Below are 19,648 nucleotides of genomic sequence, written 5' to 3'. Positions count from 1 at the left end.
TGCTGCAGCACAGAAAGCTTCATTAGCCCTGTTGGCACAGCAATAATCAGAGAAAAAAAATCAGTAGGAGTGATGCGAAGGGACTGACTGCCAGGGGAGGACGTAATGCTTTTGCTGTCTCTTGATGTCTTCAAGCCCAGCTGAATGCCCATCTAAAACTGCCTTAGTCAGACAAGTTCTGAATTCCACAGTAACACGGTGAAATTTCCTTGGCTGCAGATGCAGGAGATCAGGCTGCCCAATCCATTCCTACTCATCCTGGGAATCTGCAGGAAGGAAGTGCAAAGGAGGACCACAAGAACATGATGTTATTTGTGCTCTTGGGTAGGACTTCATGCCAGTGCTGATCCATCTGGCTCCAGCAGTGTTCCCTGCGGAGCCATGCCTGTGATGGGCGGTGAGAGGTCCCATAACGCCTGGGTGATGGGGCTAGCTGCTCTTCACCCCTGCCCCATGTGGGCTGCCTGTCCCTGGGCCACTTGGGTTGTCCCTGTGTCCCTGGGCCACTGGTGCTCCTGTGCCTGTACCACAATGACCTTAGTGCTCCATGTGATGGTGAAGGTGAGGTCTTGGAGGGAAAAGACTCCACAGGCACAGGCATTTTGCCTAAGGAGGCTCCATGTCCAAGTGCAGGGCAAATGTGGGCCCTTCCTGGCTATTCTGCCTGGCTCTGGTGAAAAGCTGGCTCCCGAGCTCTCCCCACAGGGCTACTCAGCCCCTCAGGTGGGCAGATACTTGAGGGTAGACCTGCCTGGAAGAGTCCAGGTCTGCAATGTGGTGAGGCTGACCATGTATCATTATTTCTTCTTTTTTCAATGTTTATCAGACTATACCAGTCTCGAAGGTATGACACAGCCAGGTAGGCCTAATCTTACTCAGGATCTGGGATGTTTGTGCCATCTTGCTCACAAGATCTCATTGCAGTCCCAGCTGCTGTAGCTCTGTTCCTCCTCAGGAGCGAGGGCCTGGAGCTGTGCTAGATACAACCAGATGGGGATGGAGAGATAGAGGTGTGGAAATATTTGCTTAGTGCCCAGGAGCAGCCTAAAAGGCAAACTGCCTGTTAACAATTATCAGAAAAATAATGCAGAGCAGATCACAGTTCTGCCACTGAAGAGATCCATGGTGGAAGTGCGCTGTGATTTCCATATGCAGCTTTGTCTGCCTCTCTCTAGAAAAAGAGTTGGAAGAATTTCAGAGAAGAGCAACAAGGATGATCAAATGCAAAGAGTATTTTCCATGTGAGGAAAAGGTGAATAGTCTTTTTAGACTGGAAAAGAAATGACTGAAGACAATTATAGTATCAAGTTCGGCAAATAGAACTTGTCTGCAGTATGATTTCTCTTTGTCCATTCAATATAAGAACCAGCAGCACCCCATAAATTAGCAGGTAATAATCACAAAACAAAAAAGAGTTCTTTTTTTAATGTCATGTGCTGTGTCAGACTGCTTCACACAGGGTATGGTGGGCCCTCAAAGTTCATGTGCATTCAAAAATAAATTAAACATTTTAATGGGAGAAAAATATCCACTCACATTGATGGAATGCTCTGCTTCTGCTTCTGGAGCTGTGAGCTGTGGGTGGCTGGCACTGGCAGAGTGTTCTGGGCATCACGGCAGGGTCTGTGCCTTCTATACCCCAGTGCAGATGCACCAGCCAGACTTCAGGAATCAATCACCAAATTGCACCATCTTCTGGAACAAGCTACCAGTGGAGAAACAGAAAACAGGGGGTTTGTAGCTATGGTGAAACTTCACAGTTGATTTTAAGCCTCTTAGACAATATAATACTGACTGTGGGTTCCTACTCAGGGCTATCAACTGCAGCCTGTGCCAAGGTGCATGGAACCCCCTGTGCCATGCCTGCATGTGATGGAGTGCATCCCTGCACCAGCAGTGTGACTGACTCAGATCAGAAACCAGCTTCCCGGGATTTCCCACCAGCATCCTTTCAGATTGCCAGCCAGCAGCAGAGATCTGTGCAGCCACGAGGTGACAGGCACCAGGAGACAGCATTTTCTTCAAACCACAGAGAGGAATTAGCGCAGGCTAGAAGCAGCCCCCCACTGCCCTCTGTCCAGGGTGGGACATGCTGCCTGCTGGGCTGTGGGGAAGGAGGGGGCTTGCCCTTCAGATATGGCTTTCCCAGGTCAGCTGGGCTTGTAAGCAGACACTGTGGCAAACAATTTGCATGTTCTTGCGGTGTAAATCCTAACCTGATTCTCTCAAAGCTCCTGCTGTTGTGCTACTGTGGTGCTAAGCAATGTCTGCATGGTGGAATGCAATGCTATACCTTAAATACTTAAAATTAATTGAGAGCAGTGGAGGTTTTGTGCCGTGGGACCACACCAAGACCACTGATTGTTTACAGTCTTGTAGGTTAGAGCAGCAAGGCAGCTGCATGGGTTGCCTGGGCAGGATGGGCAGAATGGACAGGCCACTAAAGCAGCTCCTGGAGTCAGTTGCATGGTGCTGTTCCTGTTGTCACTTCAAGCAGTGCCTCTGCTTTGTCACACACTTCCTATTTTGCGGCACACTGCTCCCTGCAGTGCAATCACAAATCCTCCATCTTTTTATCAAGGTGATTCCTGATCACCATTATTTTTGCATACCTTCCACTACAAGAAAGAAGAGGCAAATACTGAGCTGCAGTGAGTGCTTAGCCAGCACAGTAACCAGCCAAATTCCATATTAGCAGCATGGTTTAAATGCCCAGCCTGGTTCTACATGGTGACCAAGAACACAGTGAGTGGAAGGGGCCCCTGCTCTAGTTTGGTAATGCTCCCCTATTTCCTCTATTTCTGGAGTTCATTAGTACAATATCAAAATTACAGACCACAACACTTTCCATTTCTTTCCTTCATTCTGAATTAAAGACCTTCTACTGAAGACTCTCACTTCAAAAACCAGCCAGGCACTTTCCAATATCAAGCAAAATGCCTGAAGAACAAATTGCTCCTATCAGAAATAAAGCATTTTAGTTCTGCCACAAGCAGAGAGATCTGTGTTTATAAGTCCCTCCAAAGGCAACTCCATCTTTCCTGCTTTCCTCTCATTTTCTTTTGATGCACAAAGCCTGCACACTGCAGTGTTGTGATTGGATTCAGCTTTGGAGCAATGTAATTGTAAATATTCATTGGAATCCAAGCTAGTTTTCCCAAGTCTCTCTTAAAGGCTCTGCAGCTATACAAACAGCCATGGTTCTGCATTAGCCTCACAGCCTGGAGGCTGCCTATTCCTCCCCAGCCCCAAAGTCTGCTCCTTCAGAGGCTGCATGGAGAGAAATCAGCCTTGCCGACCATTTTAGTCAATGCTCTATTATTTTCTTTATTCCCTCTTTAATGCCTGTGTTGTAGAACTGACTCTCAGATCCAGGTGCCCGGTGGGGTTCCTTGCTGGTGTCTACACAAATAACGGCTCACCTTGGCTCACAGTTCCCCTGGCTGTTGTGGCCATGTGTTTCTGTCCCTGTCTCTCTGCTGACAGTGATGAGATGTCTGTGAGTGGCTCTGTGTCCTGGTATATATGGTACATGGTATAGGGTACACGGTGTAGGGTATTGTGCCTGTGACCATTCCACCCTCCTCTGAGGATGCTCCATGGCTGCCCTTGCACAGTGGGGCAAGGCCAAAGGCAGCAAACTCCTACAGCCTCCAGGGAGCTGAGCCCCGTACGTCAGCCAGACTCTGCCCTAGTGGTGCCTGGGCCAAACCCTGCATAGCCAAGCTGTGAGCCCCAAACCGACCATGCTCCCCAGGTGGTCTCTGACTGCAGCCATGTCCTGCACAACTCATTTGCAGAGCAGCACATGTAAGAAACTGCACACAGCTATTCTGATGAGAAGGAAAATTGAATCCAAAAGTTCTGATAGCAAATCTATCCTCCCATCTGCCTCATCCACTCTTGTGTTCCCCACCACGGGTGGGACTGCACTGCTCTGGCCAAAGCCTGCGGCACAGCGGCACATGTCATGCAGATGGTGGTATCGGAGCCTTCATCACCCACTGACATCCTCCAGGCTCTGCTTGCTCCTTTCAGCATGTTACAGCACATGTTCTGCCTCCTGGGGAACCTGGCACCAGGCAGCTCAGCAGTAAAAGGGGCAACACTGAAGGTGATGTGGTGGAGCTCCGGGAAAGGCAGAGCTGTGTTTCAAGGTATGAACAGGGATAGATTTAGGAAATGAGCAAGGCTGGCATGAACCTCAAGAGACTGATAGTCCATCTTCCAATTCTGAGACAAGGGAACCTACAAGTGCTGTGTGTATTGTGTATCTGTCCTTAAAGCTCTCCTGTAATGCAAGATCCTCAGAGCCTGGCAGTCTGTCACCTGTTCTGTTCTTCTCCCCTTTAGAAAACTGTTCCTAACCCGGATCTGTTCTGATGCAGGCTCTGGCCATTAGTTCTTGTGTGTTCCTTCATGGACACAGAGAACAGATGGCTTTGTTCTTCCTTCCAGGAGTTTCTTAGATACAGCTGGTGTTGTGAATTTCCTCGGTCATGCAAAAATTAAAAATAAGAACAAAACCAACAAAACAGCCAGATCATAAATAACAAAAGAAACCCTGTCTAGTGGAACTCCCTACCACACAGAGCAACATCTATGAGTGCCCTGTGAGAGCAGATGAAGTAACAAGGCCTTTATAAAGATAACAGCTCCCAGAGTCACAACAGCCCATGGAGAGAAATGCCCTACTCCTGTAGATTCATTTCTTCTGGGGCAGCCACCAAACTGTCCTCTTCATCTCCTTTCATACCCCAGAGGCATCAGCTCAAAGCCAGCTGCCTTCAGATGTGATGAAGGAGATATCCCTGGGGAAAATCCAGCCTCCAGCTGAAGGGAAGGAATGTGGACAACCAGATGGTCATGAGGAGGGGCTGGATGGTGAGATGTGCCCAGTGGCAGGGGCAAAAGGAACCAGTCTCTGGGGTCCCTGTGGGAAGCCACCCTCTCTTCTCCAGATACAACACATTGCCTTTCTCCCACCTGTGGTGTGACACCATGACTCCTCAGTGTCTGCCAGGGAGGGAGCGTGCCAGTGGACTTGTCTGCAGGACCTGACACACAGCCTGGAGCCCCATCAGGGTCCCTAGTGTGAGAACACAATGGTCCTTTTGCTGCACAGTCCTGGTGCAGAGGAGTCTTCCTGGCATGAGCTGATAGCACAGTCCTTCCCTTCCAGCTCCATTTTCCAAAGCAGCCAGAGCAGTGTTCTTCGGCGCTCCTGCTTGGATGATTTATCCAGGTCACGGTGAGGACAGCTGGCTAACTGAGGTTAACAGCTTTCTCGGTTTCATTTCAAAAAGACATTAGCATGGGGGCTGTATTAAAGAACGATATGCCAAATCCTGATTCATTCACCAGGAAAGCTCATGATCAGGTGGGGGACTGAGATGACAGGCAGGGCTGCACTGCCAGCCTTTCCGTAAAGGGCAGGACCATAACTCATGCTCCCAGTGTTAAATTACACCTGGCACTCCTTGCAGAGGACTCCTGGTGTGTGCTGCCTGCTGCAGGCACCCGGGACCACCAGCCTTGGGAGCCCTGAGCCCCCACACCAGGAGATTTATCAGCAACTGGGGCTGGCTCAGAAAAATATATTGGAGCCCTTCTGTCTGGAAGAAGGATGATGGGAAGGAAATATGACAGAGGTCTATAAAATCAGAAGTGTCACAGGAAGGTGACTAAGGAGTGACTGTTCATGGTCTCTTCCAATAAAACAGTGGAAATTGTCAGGGGACAGGTTCAAAACAAACCAAAGAAGTTGGCTTCTCATCCCATGCATGGTCAAGCAGGGGAAATCGCTGCTACAGGACACTGCAGAAGTTGGATAAGATCTGAGTTACAAAATTAGTTTGACAAGTTAGAGATGAAAATTCCTCAAGGGCTGTTAAACACAAGACTCCTGCTTGGGCTCAGGAAGCCCTTTCACCACAGAAGGTGGGCGAGTGTCTTGTGGTGATATCACAAATTTCTCCTGCTTTTCCCAGGGGAAAAGAGCTCCTTCCCAGGCAGGGGTATAAGCTGCTGCCAGACACAGAGCCAGGCGGAACACTGTTCTGCCACAGAATTGTGTTATATTTTTATGTAACAGGGCTTGATGCTCAGTACTTTAATTGGGAGTTTTGTAAGAGAAAGTTGAGAGCTGGGCTGTTTTATCTGCCACTTTCACACCAAAACCAGGAGTGAAACTCAGCTGACTTTGGTGTCAATGGATGGGGAGATGGGAAGGGAATAAAAAGAAACAGAGTGTGATTCCCACCCTCCCATGCTGGGCTTGCACAAATCAGCAGACAGTCACCCATATGCATGTGCAGAACGCCTCCATCCACACACACACACAAAGGCACACACGTCCTGCTCCCGCCTTCACTGTGGGCAGTCGGAGCGAGGGCTCACCACGCACAGCTCAGCCCACGCGCTGGGCTGGCTCCTCACACACAGAACAATGGATGATGTGGGAGTAAATGGAACAACATCTCATTACCTTCCTTCAAATGCAATGAATGTAATCAGTGCATTGTGTTCATATATGATGCAATATCTGTATTATTCTATATATATGAACATATTCATATGAATATATTAATCACCACCACATTAAATGAAACAAAATGTTTTCCCTTTGACTAATAAAAGGGACCCCCCATCCTGATTTTAAATGCTGCGCAGTGAGCTGCTGCTCAGACAAACCAGCGTTGCTGAGTTCATCCTGCCATCCAGCACCACGCGGTGCTCCAATGTCAAAAGTACCTGGTTTATTCTACTAGAACCCTGAGCATATTTAACTATCAAGTTGTTAAAATCAACACTTTTTTTTAATGTCTTATGCGGTGCTGAAGGGGACAACAAGGGGGTACAGGTTAAGCAAGTAATGCTGCAGTGTGTGGCAGCAGCTGCCCAGGTTTCCAGGACCAGCTCTCCTCACCCCTGTTTGCCATGTGGATCTGAATGAGAGCTTGTGGTCAGAATACACTGAGGAATGCCGTGGAATGCCGGTGCCCAAGCAGACATCAGGCAGACAGCCAGATGGCTGCAGAGGCGGGAGCGACTGTGCTCTCCCAAGCCAGACTCACATGCCAGAGGAACACACTGAGCAAAGAGTCTGACTCCTACAGCTTCTGAAACACAGGGGTAGGAGAGGGGGTCTGTAGCAGCACAGGGGCAAACAGACCCAGCATGGAGCAGACTGGCTCAGGCTGCCCAGCAGGCCTCCAGCAGGAAATGAGGGTGCTCCTACCCTGATGTCCGGGAACAAACTGAGGGTTTTATCCACAGCAAAATAGCTGAACAGGTCTCAGCAAGCCTCATCTCCTGGCTCACGGCATGTCACTGTCACCACCAGCCAGGACAGTGCTGTCCTGCGGCAGTGTCTTTGCGGCCACCCTGTTCCCATCTCTCCGAGGTCAGCAGCAGGAGCAACACCCAGGACATCTGTGTGTGACAGCCATCACACCCCCACACCAACTGCGATCCCAGCACCCATTTACAGCCAGCAGAGCTGTGGCCATCTCCCTGCTGCCCTCAACCTTCCCCTCCTCACTGGGAGGTGACGGACTCTACTCTCGCATTTTCACCCCTTTCTTATGCTACCATGTAAATGAGAGCAGCAGATTATCACTATTGTTGTGAATGCATCAGAGTTCCCTTCCCAGCCTGGGCTTCCAAGCTATACCAGGCTGGCATCTTCTCCTACCTGCTCCGAGCTCCCTCCTGCAGCTGGTGGCTGGCCCCCAGGTCCTGGCTGAGCTGCTCGTCCGGCTGCATTTCTGCTCCAGTTCTGCCTGCCTCTCCCTCTGCTTGGTCTGCAGTTGATAGATCCTCTGCTCTTGAGCATCCAGCTATTGACCCGCCCAGGGAAAGAAAGAAAAAATGGAAAAAAAAATCAATTAATACTAAACGGCTTAACAAAACCCCGAACAGCACAGGCCTGATGCTGCTGGGGGTGGGGATTGGCGGGAGTAGACACCCCCCCACACATCAGCTGCAAAAATCTGATGTTCTGGGGACAGGAAGCCAATATGGTAGGTGTGATTTGACATGCTCACCTGCAGCAACCAGACATGTCCAACTCAGGGAAGGCAGAGACTCCACTGCACCAGGGCACCTGCCTCTGCTCATGGAGGGGTATCAGACTGCCTGGGTGAGGGAAGCAAAAAGCAGCTGAGCAAGACCAAAGTTATTCTAACCAGTAACTAAACACCCAGCTGCTGTTCTGGCTGCGTGCTGAGCTCTTCAGGCATTTCCCCTGTGCTGTCCTTGGAGCAGAGGGGAAGGGGCTCAAGTACTCCACAGTCTGGCCATCCCCTCCTGTCCTGCCTGAACAGGAGCAGCTCTGAGGGCTCAGCATTTTCACTTCTTGGTGTTCCAGGTGTAAGGAGTTTACACAGGGTGGGAGCAGGGAAGGATCATGGATGTCAACTAAGGAGCACTAGCACAACAAGACTCAAATATTGACCCAGGGCGGCAACGGTCCTGAGGTGAAGCCACTCTCCCGATGACTTGGCAATGGATACCTCAGGGATGCTTGCTCACCTTCTTCAGATGAGTGAGAGGAGCCACAACCAGCTGGCTCTGTGTGGCTCCTGTCCTGCTCAGAATGGGGAGGTAAGAGAAAATGCTGGCCAAGCAGCTCAGGAATTGGTCTGCTTGGTGGTTTAATTTAGCACAAGAACTCCTCTGCGCTGCTGGCTGCAGACTGTGCCATGCCCTGCCATAACCAAGGGTCCTGTGTGCAGCGACACTGTCACTGCAGCTGTGAACAGCATCTCACTTCTGCTGCCCAGGTGTGCCCAGAAGCAGCGCTGTGTCCTGGGAAAAGGGGCCTCCAGAGCTTCCTGTGGACACTGCTTGGCCACCACCACCTCAGCTCCAGCTGGCAGCACTCCCTCCTTTGGGAGAGCCATGCTTCATGGGGGGAGGCTCTCCCAAGAGTGTCATCTCCCAGAGGCTTCTTCCTCGGAGCATGTGTCTATCTGTCCTGCCAGCAGTGCCACTGTCCCTGGCCCCCCTGGGCCCAGCTGTGCCCCACATTGCTGCTGGGCACTGGCAGCAAGAGGGTCCTCATCAGTGTTCATTGACTCTTGTTAAACCTAGAGAGGATTTCGATATTAATTAGATGCTAACTGATTAGTAAAACATATTTACTGAAGACTGTCACCCAGCTGTCAACATTCAATAAATACACTAATAATCAATTTGCATGTAATTAACATGAAATGATGTTAATGTCTACATTAAAAATGCATTGTAGCACACAGAGGTGGTGTGTGGCCTGCAGGGCCAGCATGGCACTGGGAGGGCCACACCTTGGCACAGCCAGGTCCCGGCTCCTGCAGATAGGGGCACAGAGGGTTGTGCTGGGCAGCTCACAGAGCGGGCACTGGGAGGTCCTGGGCAGAAGGGTGGGCACCCACTAGCAGCAGCAGTCTGGATAGATTCCAAAGCCATGGGCTCACAGAGCTTTGTCAACAGGGATAATGAGAGATAGATGAGAGATGGAGAGGAGCTGATATCTCCTCACCATTCCCCTTCCCCCAGCTGCCAGGCAGGTGAGTGTGTTTGGGAGGCAGAGTGATTCTAGGATTTTCAATGCAATGAGGGTCCCTGCCAGTTCCCCAGCACCAGGAGTGCCTGTGACAACAAGAGCTGTCACAAGGTTCCATGGAGCAGCATCTGCCTGTGGGTCCAAGCTCGCCAGGGTGTGCATCCTGCCCAAAGCAGCACTGCTTGCCTGAATTTCCCTCCTTCCCCACATACCATTCAGACAAGCCCACCTTTCCTCTGTCCCCACATAGCCCCACGCAGTGATGTGCTTGCAGCAGGAAAGAAGGTGGCATGTTTAGGGTGAGCATCCCCCACCCCCACCCCTTCCTCTCATTTAAGTGGAATCAATTGTGCCATTTCTGCTTTGCTTTTCAAAAGCAATTACTTTCATGTCATTTTTACAGACATTCACGGAGAGCGAGAGAGTGAGGGCTTGATTATCCCCCCTCCCATCCCCATCCTGTGGCTTCCGCAGTGGCGGTGAAGTATTAAATTAAATGAGGTGTCTATGGAGCGGCGATGGTTTCAGGTCAGAGGCGCTATGGAAAGCTGTATGCTGCACTGCTCCTGTATATGTAAATGGATATATTAAAACCACTGATGTCAACTTGCAGCACTCATCTCCTCTGCTCTCGGGTGATCAAAGCTGATTGCAGAGGCAATTACTGCGAAGGAAAAGAAAATCACGGCCTCCTGCTCATCCCTGAGCTACCGGAGTTTAATTGCTTAGTGTAGCTGAAGCTGCCTCTCCATCTCCCTGGTGTGCACACACACATGTGGGAGCAGCGCACGCCTAGAGACAGACAGGAATGGACATTTTTGGGGATGGGCAGTGAGAAGCACCCCAAGCAGGGGAAGACCACAACATGAAAAATAATGGTGCTTAAAAATGAATTAAACCACTACAGCAGGCAGGGCTGTATCTTAGCAAGCTGCTGGATCGATAGCACAGGGAGAAAACCAGGGCAGCATAAATAGATGCCTATGAGACAGACTCTCCTGTTCTCTGCTCTCTGGTCCAGGATTCACAGTAAGTCTGGTTCAGTCTTTTACAAGCTGTAGCTAATCAGATTCCCAAACCCTGGTGACACAATCATGACCCCTGTTTTACAGCTGAAGTGACATGAAGGGAAGGTGTCGGTGCTGTCCTGAGGAGTCCCAACTCCTCACCCTGGTCTCACCTTTGTGTTTCACATGGGATTCCATAGGTGCACTGTGAAGGCAGGGGACACTTTAAGGCAGGGGACACTGTAACACAAACACAGCACTTGACCAAGTCACAATGAGCCCCGTGTCACACACCTGCCTGGGCTGCCCAGCTCTACCACAGGGTCACTCAGTGCTGTGGGGTCTGACCTGTTCTGAAGCAGGCAGGGCTGAGCACATGCTCTCTGCATGCACACCTGTACCTGGTCTGAAGCAGGGCTGAGCAAAGCATAAGGATCTGTCACTAAGGTGTTACAAGGGAGCAAGAGAGTAATAAAGAAGATGGGGAGAGGAGGCAAACAAAAGGCCTGCTTTCCCGCCTGAGGGCAGTCACACTCAGCCCTACAGCACCACAGAGGTGTTGGCATCACACTCACACAAGGCAGCAAAGACCTCAAGGCTCTATTTTCTGCTATAACCCAATTCTCTCTGATGTCTGTTGCTCTCCTCCCACCCTTGGCTGGGCTGAGTGCTCCTATCAAAGCCATACTCACCTGACACCCAGGGAATGGGACAAACCCAGAGAAACCCAATGCTGCAGTGCATAGCCAGAACAGCCACCAGCAGCAATTCCCTCAAAGGCAGAGGAACAGAAACATCTAATGGTGAGGACAGTTCTGCCATCCCACAGCTGTGTTTGAGAATGATGAGTTTGGCCCTCAACAGCAACTGTTTACAAAATTATAAGTGCTAAGTTACTTGTTCTTCTGAATTTTTGACCCTTGAGGGTTTCACTTTTGTGCTTTTCTCCTGAAGCACTGGAAAGTGAAGTATTGGGGTTTTTTTAAATTGCATCCGAAGCCTGGGACTCTGTTCTTCCTGCTTGATTCTACAACGGGAGCTTCAAAAATCCACAGAAAACCAGGAAACCCAGAAGTAAGCCCTGTGATCTGCTCTTGCTGTGGGAGCACCAGAAGCCCTTGGCAGCACTGCCTGGCCCCTGGCCACGGATGGGCTCTGCCACGCGCCCTCCCCTTCTGCCCTGTGAATCCAGATTTTCAGCCCAAGGATGCAATTCCTTTTTTATGAGCTGCCTGTCTCTTTTTGTTTAGCTGAGAGTGCTCAAAGCCCTTCCCCCACCTTCTTTTCCACCGCTGCTGCTGGTTTTATTCAATTCAACACTTGAGGGAACTGCAGATGAAATGTCTCTGAATCTAAATTGCCAGCGATAGATCTAACAGCCTTTTTCCCTCTCCCCTCCCCGAACTCCCCTCAGACAGAATGCTCCAGCACATTGTCTCTGCCATGCTTGGCTCCAGCTGCAGAATGGCAGCACTAGGATGGGAACATGGCAGTGGGAGCATGGGGCACACAGCCCTCTCTTGTCCTGTGTGCAAGCATGTGAAGGGAGAGGAGGTTGTCCAGTCCGAGCATCATCCTGAGGAAATGGGAAATGTGCTCTTCTTTTGGGTGGGAATCAAGGGAGAACATCCTCACTATTGGTAGTGCCTGCATGCCCAAGCACTGCCAGGCTTAGTATGGGGCATGTGATGCCAGGTGGGCAAATGGCACAAGAAAGGCTAGGAGGGGCTAAACTTCTTTCCATACGGAAAACCCTTGACCTTAGAGCATAGAAAAGTGGTCAAAAGGAAAAATAGCAAGCCAAAGAGGAAGAATGAGCTAAAGCTGGGAGACACAGAGGAATTAAGAGCCTGAAGGAATCCATATCTGGGGAAGAAGCTCTTGAGCAGTCCTGCCAAGCAGTTTCCTCCACAGAGCTGGGACTCATGGCATTATCTTCATGCTGGGGAAATTAAATGCTTTTTGCCCTTTGGCTGCAGAGAAAAATAAGAAAATATTGGCAGAATATTACTGAAACAATAAATATTTTTTTCTGAGTGTAGAGAGAGAAAGTGAAGCGTTAACTGTATGAGGGATGAAATACTTCACTGGACAACAGCTTAAAAATGTCAACTTTGCAACTTCAGTATTATTTTAGAAAAGACCAGTTGGTGTGTTTATTCCACAACTGTAAATGATGTCCACTCAGATAATAAAAACCAAAACTGACCTCTGTCCCACTCTCCCAGTCCTTCAGTCCCATTCACTCCTCATATACAGATGGTCAGTATGGAAGCTTCCCTCTCAGCAGAAGCACATTTGAGAACAAAACAAATAGATGGGGTATAAAAATAAACATACTTGTTTAATCAACAAGAGGCGTCATGCTGACTGCATTATAGATTTTCATATTTAATTAAAAGAAAATCTGCCTTTGAGTGTCTGTCAGGAGAACAGAGCCCTGCTGTTGAACCTGCGGCCTGTCCGGGGTCTGGAACAGTGCAGGTTTCCACGGAAATCTGGCTCGTTATCTGCAATGAGAGCTCCCCCTTCACAGGAGGTTTGCTGCAGCAGGGCTGCCATGGATCCAGGCGTTTTTACACCTGTCACGAGGAATAATCAGACAGCCCTTGGTATGAAGTGCTGGAAAGGGAACTGCTGGGTGTTAAAAGGAGCGGAAAAGGGATCGTAAGGCAACATCTGAACACCACCAAGACACAGTCCCTCTGGCAGAGCTCTGGGTTGCCTTCTCAATGGAAAAGTCAGGGTTTTCTGATGAAACAAGAAAACTACAACTAGGCAGCTCAGAAAACACATACCTTCCCTGCCCAACATCCCCATGTCCCGACTCGCTATGTGAAGGGTGCAGACATGTTCCTCCCACCAATCATCTCTTCTCACTGCAGCATCCTCATCTCCCACTGGCCTATCAGGTGATGGCACATGAAACACAGGTCACTGGGCACACTCTGAAGTGACAGGCACAGGGTCTGGTTTTCAGGAGCAATGGATCTGTGCAGCTCCCATGAGCACCACAGGGATGCTGGATGCTGAGGAAGGGAAAGCAGAAGCTGTAAAACAGCTACACTCATCATTGACACACACATGCACTCTCATGTAAGTGAGGGGAAGCCCAGAAAAAGAAGATGAAAGCTGGGCTGAATACACAGAGGAGCACAGACAAATACAGAAGTAAGCGAAGACCTTAAAAATATACGAGCTTATTCTGAGGTCCTGGTGACTACACTGATGTTATTGCCAAGCTGCAAAACGGAATGATTTCTGCTGGAAGATCACTGACACAGAAATCACCCCAGTTGTTCAGTGTCTGCATGAAAAGCAGGACCAAAAAGGGCCTCAACATACCAGCTGGTTTTCATCTCTTCACCAGTGCTATGAGACAGTCCTGGTGCACCTCCACTGCAGCAGCTGTGAGCACCCGCCTGCTTCACTCACTGACCATGGCTGCAGGCAAGTGTGGTGATACTGAATTATAACCAGGAACTTCACTGGAAAACCTTCAAGGAAATTCTTATCAATCTATCTCAAGATTTCCTGAGGACACAAATTCCCCAGCTCTTGTCCAAGGAAAAATCTGAGATGCAAATATGAGGATTTGATACACATGAATGTATCACCCTGCTGTTCGCTGTAAAGTTAGTCTGATATGTCCACTGGAGACCAAGAACATGTAGAAAAAACCCACAAGTGAAGTCTGTGGCTTTTGGAGCTGGTGCCAATGCATCCATGGTTGCTCTATGGACAGCTGAGGCACATCTGTCAATACTTGAGGGCCCCTTCTATACTTAAGAAATACACAGCACCTATAAACACTGAAAGAAAATAACCTGTTCTGTGAACACATTACAGCCATGATGCAGAGCCCCACTTCATCCACTTCCATGGCTGAGGCTTTAGCAAGGAAACAAACCTCAGCTCCAGCCTCCTGGCCAGGCTCCGTGAGCTAACTCCCCCAGATCACCCACTGCACCCCAGACAGCCCTGATTCTGCAGCTCATGAGGGTGACCCCTCATGAAAACAGCTGTTCTGAGGGGACAGGGATTCCCAGCACACACTGTCACTCACTGAACACCCCTCTGAACCCCTGCTCCTGCACTAGAAAGAGATCACTTGTCTCGGAGCAAGACTTGCTGCTGAGGGAATGTGGCTGGAGCTAAAGGAAACAGATGGGCCCTTCAGACTGTGAGAGCAGGCACAGGCAAAGGGCTCCAGGGCAGCACAGCGCAGCAGAGAGGAGACACTGATCTTACTGGGGCTAAAACCTGCTCTGACAAACAGCAAGGCTGAGCTGACTGCTGGGACAGGAGCCCAGTGTGGGCAGGTCCCACTGCAGTGGCAGCACCATGGGCAGGCTGAGGGCTGGCAGTGGAGCCCCTGCCCTGTGCCACAGTCGACCTCTCAGCATCCACAGGCTCCAAAGAGCTCCCAAGGGCAGTGAGCCTCTCCCAGAACCTCATCAGCCATTGCTGACAGGAGGTTTTGAGGCAAGGTGAGAAAATATCACACAGATAAAAGGAAAAGATAGGAGGAAAACCTTAACCTCACTTTGCAATCGTACTAGCTTTGTCAAAATAAAAGTCAGAGCTAAATCCTGCTGCCACACACCTTCCTGCTCCGGAAACCGCTCAGGCACAGACATCTTCCATTAGCTGCCCATTGCAGGCACAAGGGAGAGACTCCAGCATTATGTCTGCACAGCAGCACCAACAGCAAATGCTGCAGCAGTAATGGGAGGTTGTTGTGATGTAAAGCAGCAAGGTCACACGGTGTGTCCAGGAGCCCTCAGAAAGGCAGAGGCTCTCCAGATATTGCAGAGGGAAGCTCAGAATTGGTCTTGGTTCATTAGGCTTTGCCTGAGGGGTTTTCTTCCACTATTAACTACAAACAAGGTTCAGGTTTCGTGCGTGCAATGCAAAAAGGTGAAGGGGAAGGTTTACCAAGAGCCATTTGTAAATATGCTAAGGCAATTCAGATCTGTTTTTAAAACCCATCAGATATCCTGTGTACTAAGTCACCTTAAACAAGAACGTTGAAAAAGATCTGTCAATACAGCAGCATCTTTTTCTGCATAGAAATTTTACATCAGCTCTGGCAAAGAGTCTGTGCATAAATTACAGGTCGCAGAACACACAGTGCAATTTCCTTCCCTCCAGGCACCGACACTGTGTTCCCCTGCAGCCCGCCTGTTCCTCCCAGCTTTATGACCCCGGTGAGATGAGCTCTCGCTGTTTTTTTCCTTGTTACATTCTGATATTTCAAAGCATGGCCTGCTTCTCACTCCCATCTCCCTGCTCCACATTATTAATGAATTGGAAAGCAGACATCATTAGTTTTTGGAGACCATTTCTTTTAAAATTTACAGAACCCTTCATCTGAATCCCCAGAGCCAGTCTGCTGTTCTCATCTTGGAATCTTATTAGCATCATATCTCCTGGATCCTGCCATGCAAACTGCATTGCTATGCACTTTCCAGCACTTGACCCTTTTGCGGACGGAATTAATTTTCTCTTTGAAGCAGGAGCAGCATGCTGTTGTGCTTGTTAAAGGAAGAAAACTCACAGTGGAACAGAGGGAACAAGCAGAGGATATTCTCAGTTAAATATAGGCCACTATAAGGTTTTATATAGGTGGGCTGAGAAAGGGAAAGATTGGCCAAAAGAAATAATAGATTGATGACGCTTTATTAGCAGAAACATCTCCCAAAATAGCACACAAATAAACTGATGGACAATACTCACTGGGAATTTCTGGGTTTATAGCATCTCCTGTTCAGCAGCATTGCCTTCTCTGTAACCCTCTGCATCCTCCACCTGCTTATGTATCCAAAATGCACCCAGACTTTTGGTTGTGGAATTAATGTGACAAATATGAAGAACCAGAATTTGATCCCTGCTCGGGCCAATTAAAAGGTGCCCAAGTGCATAAATTAAAGCCCAGGTACACAGAGGTGGTTCTCTAAAAGAGAACCCTAGCATCCCAACATGTAGCATCCCAAGGACATCAGTGTCATTGCCATGATTCCCTCAAAAGGCAAAACATTCCTAACATATGAAATAAACTAGAAGACGTAAAGTGTTTGTTGCTCAGTTTGGGCTGTTTCTAGTTCCAGGGGACTCCTGGAACTGAAAAATTTCCCTCATCTGCATTGTTTTTATGGTATTGGTCCTGCTGTCTGGTTTTAGCAGTAATCTTTACTATGACTGCTGTAGAGGAAACTCCTTAGATGAAGCCTTCATCCTTTCCAAATTCTCATCAGGAATAAGTTAATAAAGAACTGCAGAAGTTTATTTTTAAGTAACTTCTTGCAAAAAATACAAGGCCTAAGAGCCCAGAATAGCAGAGCAAGGCTTACAGCTTCACTATCAGCAAAGTGACCAGGCTATACTCGGGAATTGGAATGGGTCCTGGATGGCTCACACAACCAGAGGTGGGATGGGTCACCAGTTTAAATTGAGAGCTGACTGGATTGCTCTTTTCTCATTGCTGGGCAGTGGTCCAAGTGAAAGAACCAGAGAGGGATCCAGCTCATCTCAATCACCCCAGGGAGCCACAACCCTGGAGTCCTACTCAAGTCTAAAGGAAGAGGAAAGGCTACCGAGCCTGGTGGGACTGGAAGCAACTCATTCCTCTCTGCACATACCTGACCTGTCCACCAAAGCCAGCCCAGAAGTCAGCCCTGGAGATGGTCTTTGCTGTGAAGGTTAGTTCTACCTCATTTAGCTCACAAACAGCCAAATCTTGACAGTGCCATCCAGGCACTTCTTCCAGCTCACCAGAGGCCATGTCAGAGTCATATTCAGCACCTCAGTCACCTCTTTCTCCCCTTTCTATCTTGCCACAGCCTGTAACATTGGTCTGTCTAGGAAAGCAAGGATCCCAGACACAGGTTCCTCAGGCGGTGATAGGATGGTGCCTCATGGTGTGCAGAAACCCTGGATGTATTTTCCAGGCTATTGTGCTGGTAACACTGGGTGAGTGAGTATCATGTCTATCACCTTATCCTTTACCATGTCCTCCAAAGAGCGAGAGAACTGGAGAACTGTGACTCACTGTTTTCTCCTCATTTACTCCTCACCTTCGGAAAACGTGGGGGACATTGGTGCAGAATTTTTCAGGCAAACGGTGTTACAGCGGCAGCACAAGTGCCAGAGACAGACTGGCAAGAGCTTATGAATAGCACGATGGATGATCTATAGCCAAAGCCATGGGCAAGCACTAGCCATTAGTCTGGGCGCTGGTAATGCACTCCCCGAGTCCATTACTCACCAATCCATCAGGCAGCCTGCTACAGACGGAGAGATTCCAGCACTTCTAAATCTGTAACGCGATGGCTGGCAGCCTGCACTACATGCCCTAGGTTACAAGGGCACAGAGGAAGACAATTCATTTTGTGTCATAGCCAGTATTTCTTCTTCTCCTTTGCTGTGTGTACTTAAGAAATGGACCTTCTATTATCTGCAGATTGATAGCCAGGAGAATGCTCTGGTGTCTCCGATCACATTTACTACTGAGGAAGCTTTCAAAGGATGCCAAACCTTGCAGTTCTCATTAGCTGGACGAAGTATGGAAACATGCACAAGTACAGATGGAATTTCTTAATTTATGAACAACGCCTACAGTTATTTTAGAAAAACACTGCAATTATGAGATACTATGACAGAATCAATGTTGCCAGCATAATCTGGGCCCTTCTGTGTAAGCATATGCTATGGGCTCCAATGCACATCTCACATTATCCTGGACTCATCCACATGGAGAATAATGTGCACAGAAGAGGTATCAGTCAGTGCTTCCTGGTCTCTGTCACAGCTCAGTGTGTGGCTCCAGCTCCACCTTGCATTTAGTGCCCACTTTTCAAACCTCTCACAGAACTTTGTTATTAAGCTGCTTGTGGAATTCCTATGACATTCATCACTCTCAATTCTCCAGGATCATCCCCTAATCTCAGCACCCCTGTGAGGAAAAAGTTTTATCATCTGCACTTTACAAATGTCAAATAGAGGCAGAGAGAGACCCAAGCACCAGATTTGTCCTCTTATTTTACGTTCTTGATTCAAGGTGTCTAGTTCTGATTTGTGAAGCACTTAACAACTTTATAGAGTTTCATATGTTTCAAGCAAAAGCATGAGTGCTCAGCAATTCTGCAAAGAAACACCTTCGTGTTCCAGGATGAAAAAGTGGAAGACAAGGGCAATTAGAGCTGTCTCTGCAAGGGTCCTGGCTCATCCACTGCCTCCAGAAACATAACAAACACAGCAACCCAACAGCTGTATCTGTCACTAAAGGCAGCTCCCAAGCCACTACCTGACATCCATCCAACACTTCCAGGTTCAACAGCAGCAGGGTGAGGAATCCCTCACACAGCAACCACCTGTGCCACATGCTGATCTGTTCCCAGCGCAGGATCTGTGCACACAGCAAGTCACCAAAGAACAGGCACTTGCACCTGGGGCTGGGCTGAATTGCACCAACATGCCAGGGTCTGCAGGTTGGGAATGGGGGTCAAGAGGTGCCAAGCAACCAAAAAGAGAGTCTTTCCATGCAAAATGTCAATACTACCTTTATGTGACAAAATGAGTCAATATTTATGTGGAAATTAAACATGGGAACTTCACACATTAAAATTTAAATAGCAAATCAACTTTGAATCCACAGTTCTAGCACATGTTTAACTTTCCTTTGCCACAGCCAAAATCTCTAATGATGAACATATGAAAACCTCCCTGTTCTCTTCCCTGACCCTGTTTTTCCCCATCTGCAGCTGCCTTGACGCCTGTTTTAACCAAGCTTTTTATCCAGGACTCTGAGCAGAAATAGGAAATGCTGCTCATGTCCAACATGGGTGGATTCATCTTGTGGTAAGCACAAGAAATTTCTCATTTCATGGCTTCTGAACACTCAGATTTGCAATTCAAAAACCACTGACATATTTTGGTTTGTTTTCCTTTTCTGAAGCCAGTCTGGCCATAAGAGAACAGGGGCAGCCTGAAGTGTGAGGCATGGCCAATGCAACCCACAGGAGCTCCCACTCCCTGCCCTGGCCAGAATGAGGATTAGGAAGCAAGGAAATGGAAAAACGAATAAAAAATGGAA

At 48.7% G+C, this 19,648-nt stretch overlaps 1 long non-coding RNA gene across 1 annotated transcript in view; it reads right to left on the bottom strand.

The window, feature by feature from the left end:
* LOC135421787 (uncharacterized) overlaps nt 1-19,648 on the bottom strand; it is a 28,260-nt gene continuing 8,612 nt past the window's right edge. Inside the window, exons 6-11 of the long non-coding RNA XR_010434188.1 lie at nt 13,353-13,583; nt 11,247-12,527; nt 8,049-8,139; nt 7,697-7,841; nt 1,537-1,705; nt 1-1,171 (exon numbers count right to left, since the gene is read on the bottom strand). This is a non-coding gene — a long non-coding RNA (uncharacterized LOC135421787). The remainder of the gene's footprint in view (nt 1,172-1,536; nt 1,706-7,696; nt 7,842-8,048; nt 8,140-11,246; nt 12,528-13,352; nt 13,584-19,648) is intronic.

The sequence above is a fragment of the Pseudopipra pipra genome, chromosome 14 (assembly GCF_036250125.1).
Source record: "Pseudopipra pipra isolate bDixPip1 chromosome 14, bDixPip1.hap1, whole genome shotgun sequence".
In the NCBI taxonomy this organism is placed as follows: Eukaryota; Metazoa; Chordata; class Aves; order Passeriformes; family Pipridae; genus Pseudopipra; species Pseudopipra pipra.
The sequence above is the reverse complement of the archived record's forward strand: the minus strand, read 5'-3'. Positions and strand labels throughout refer to the sequence as shown.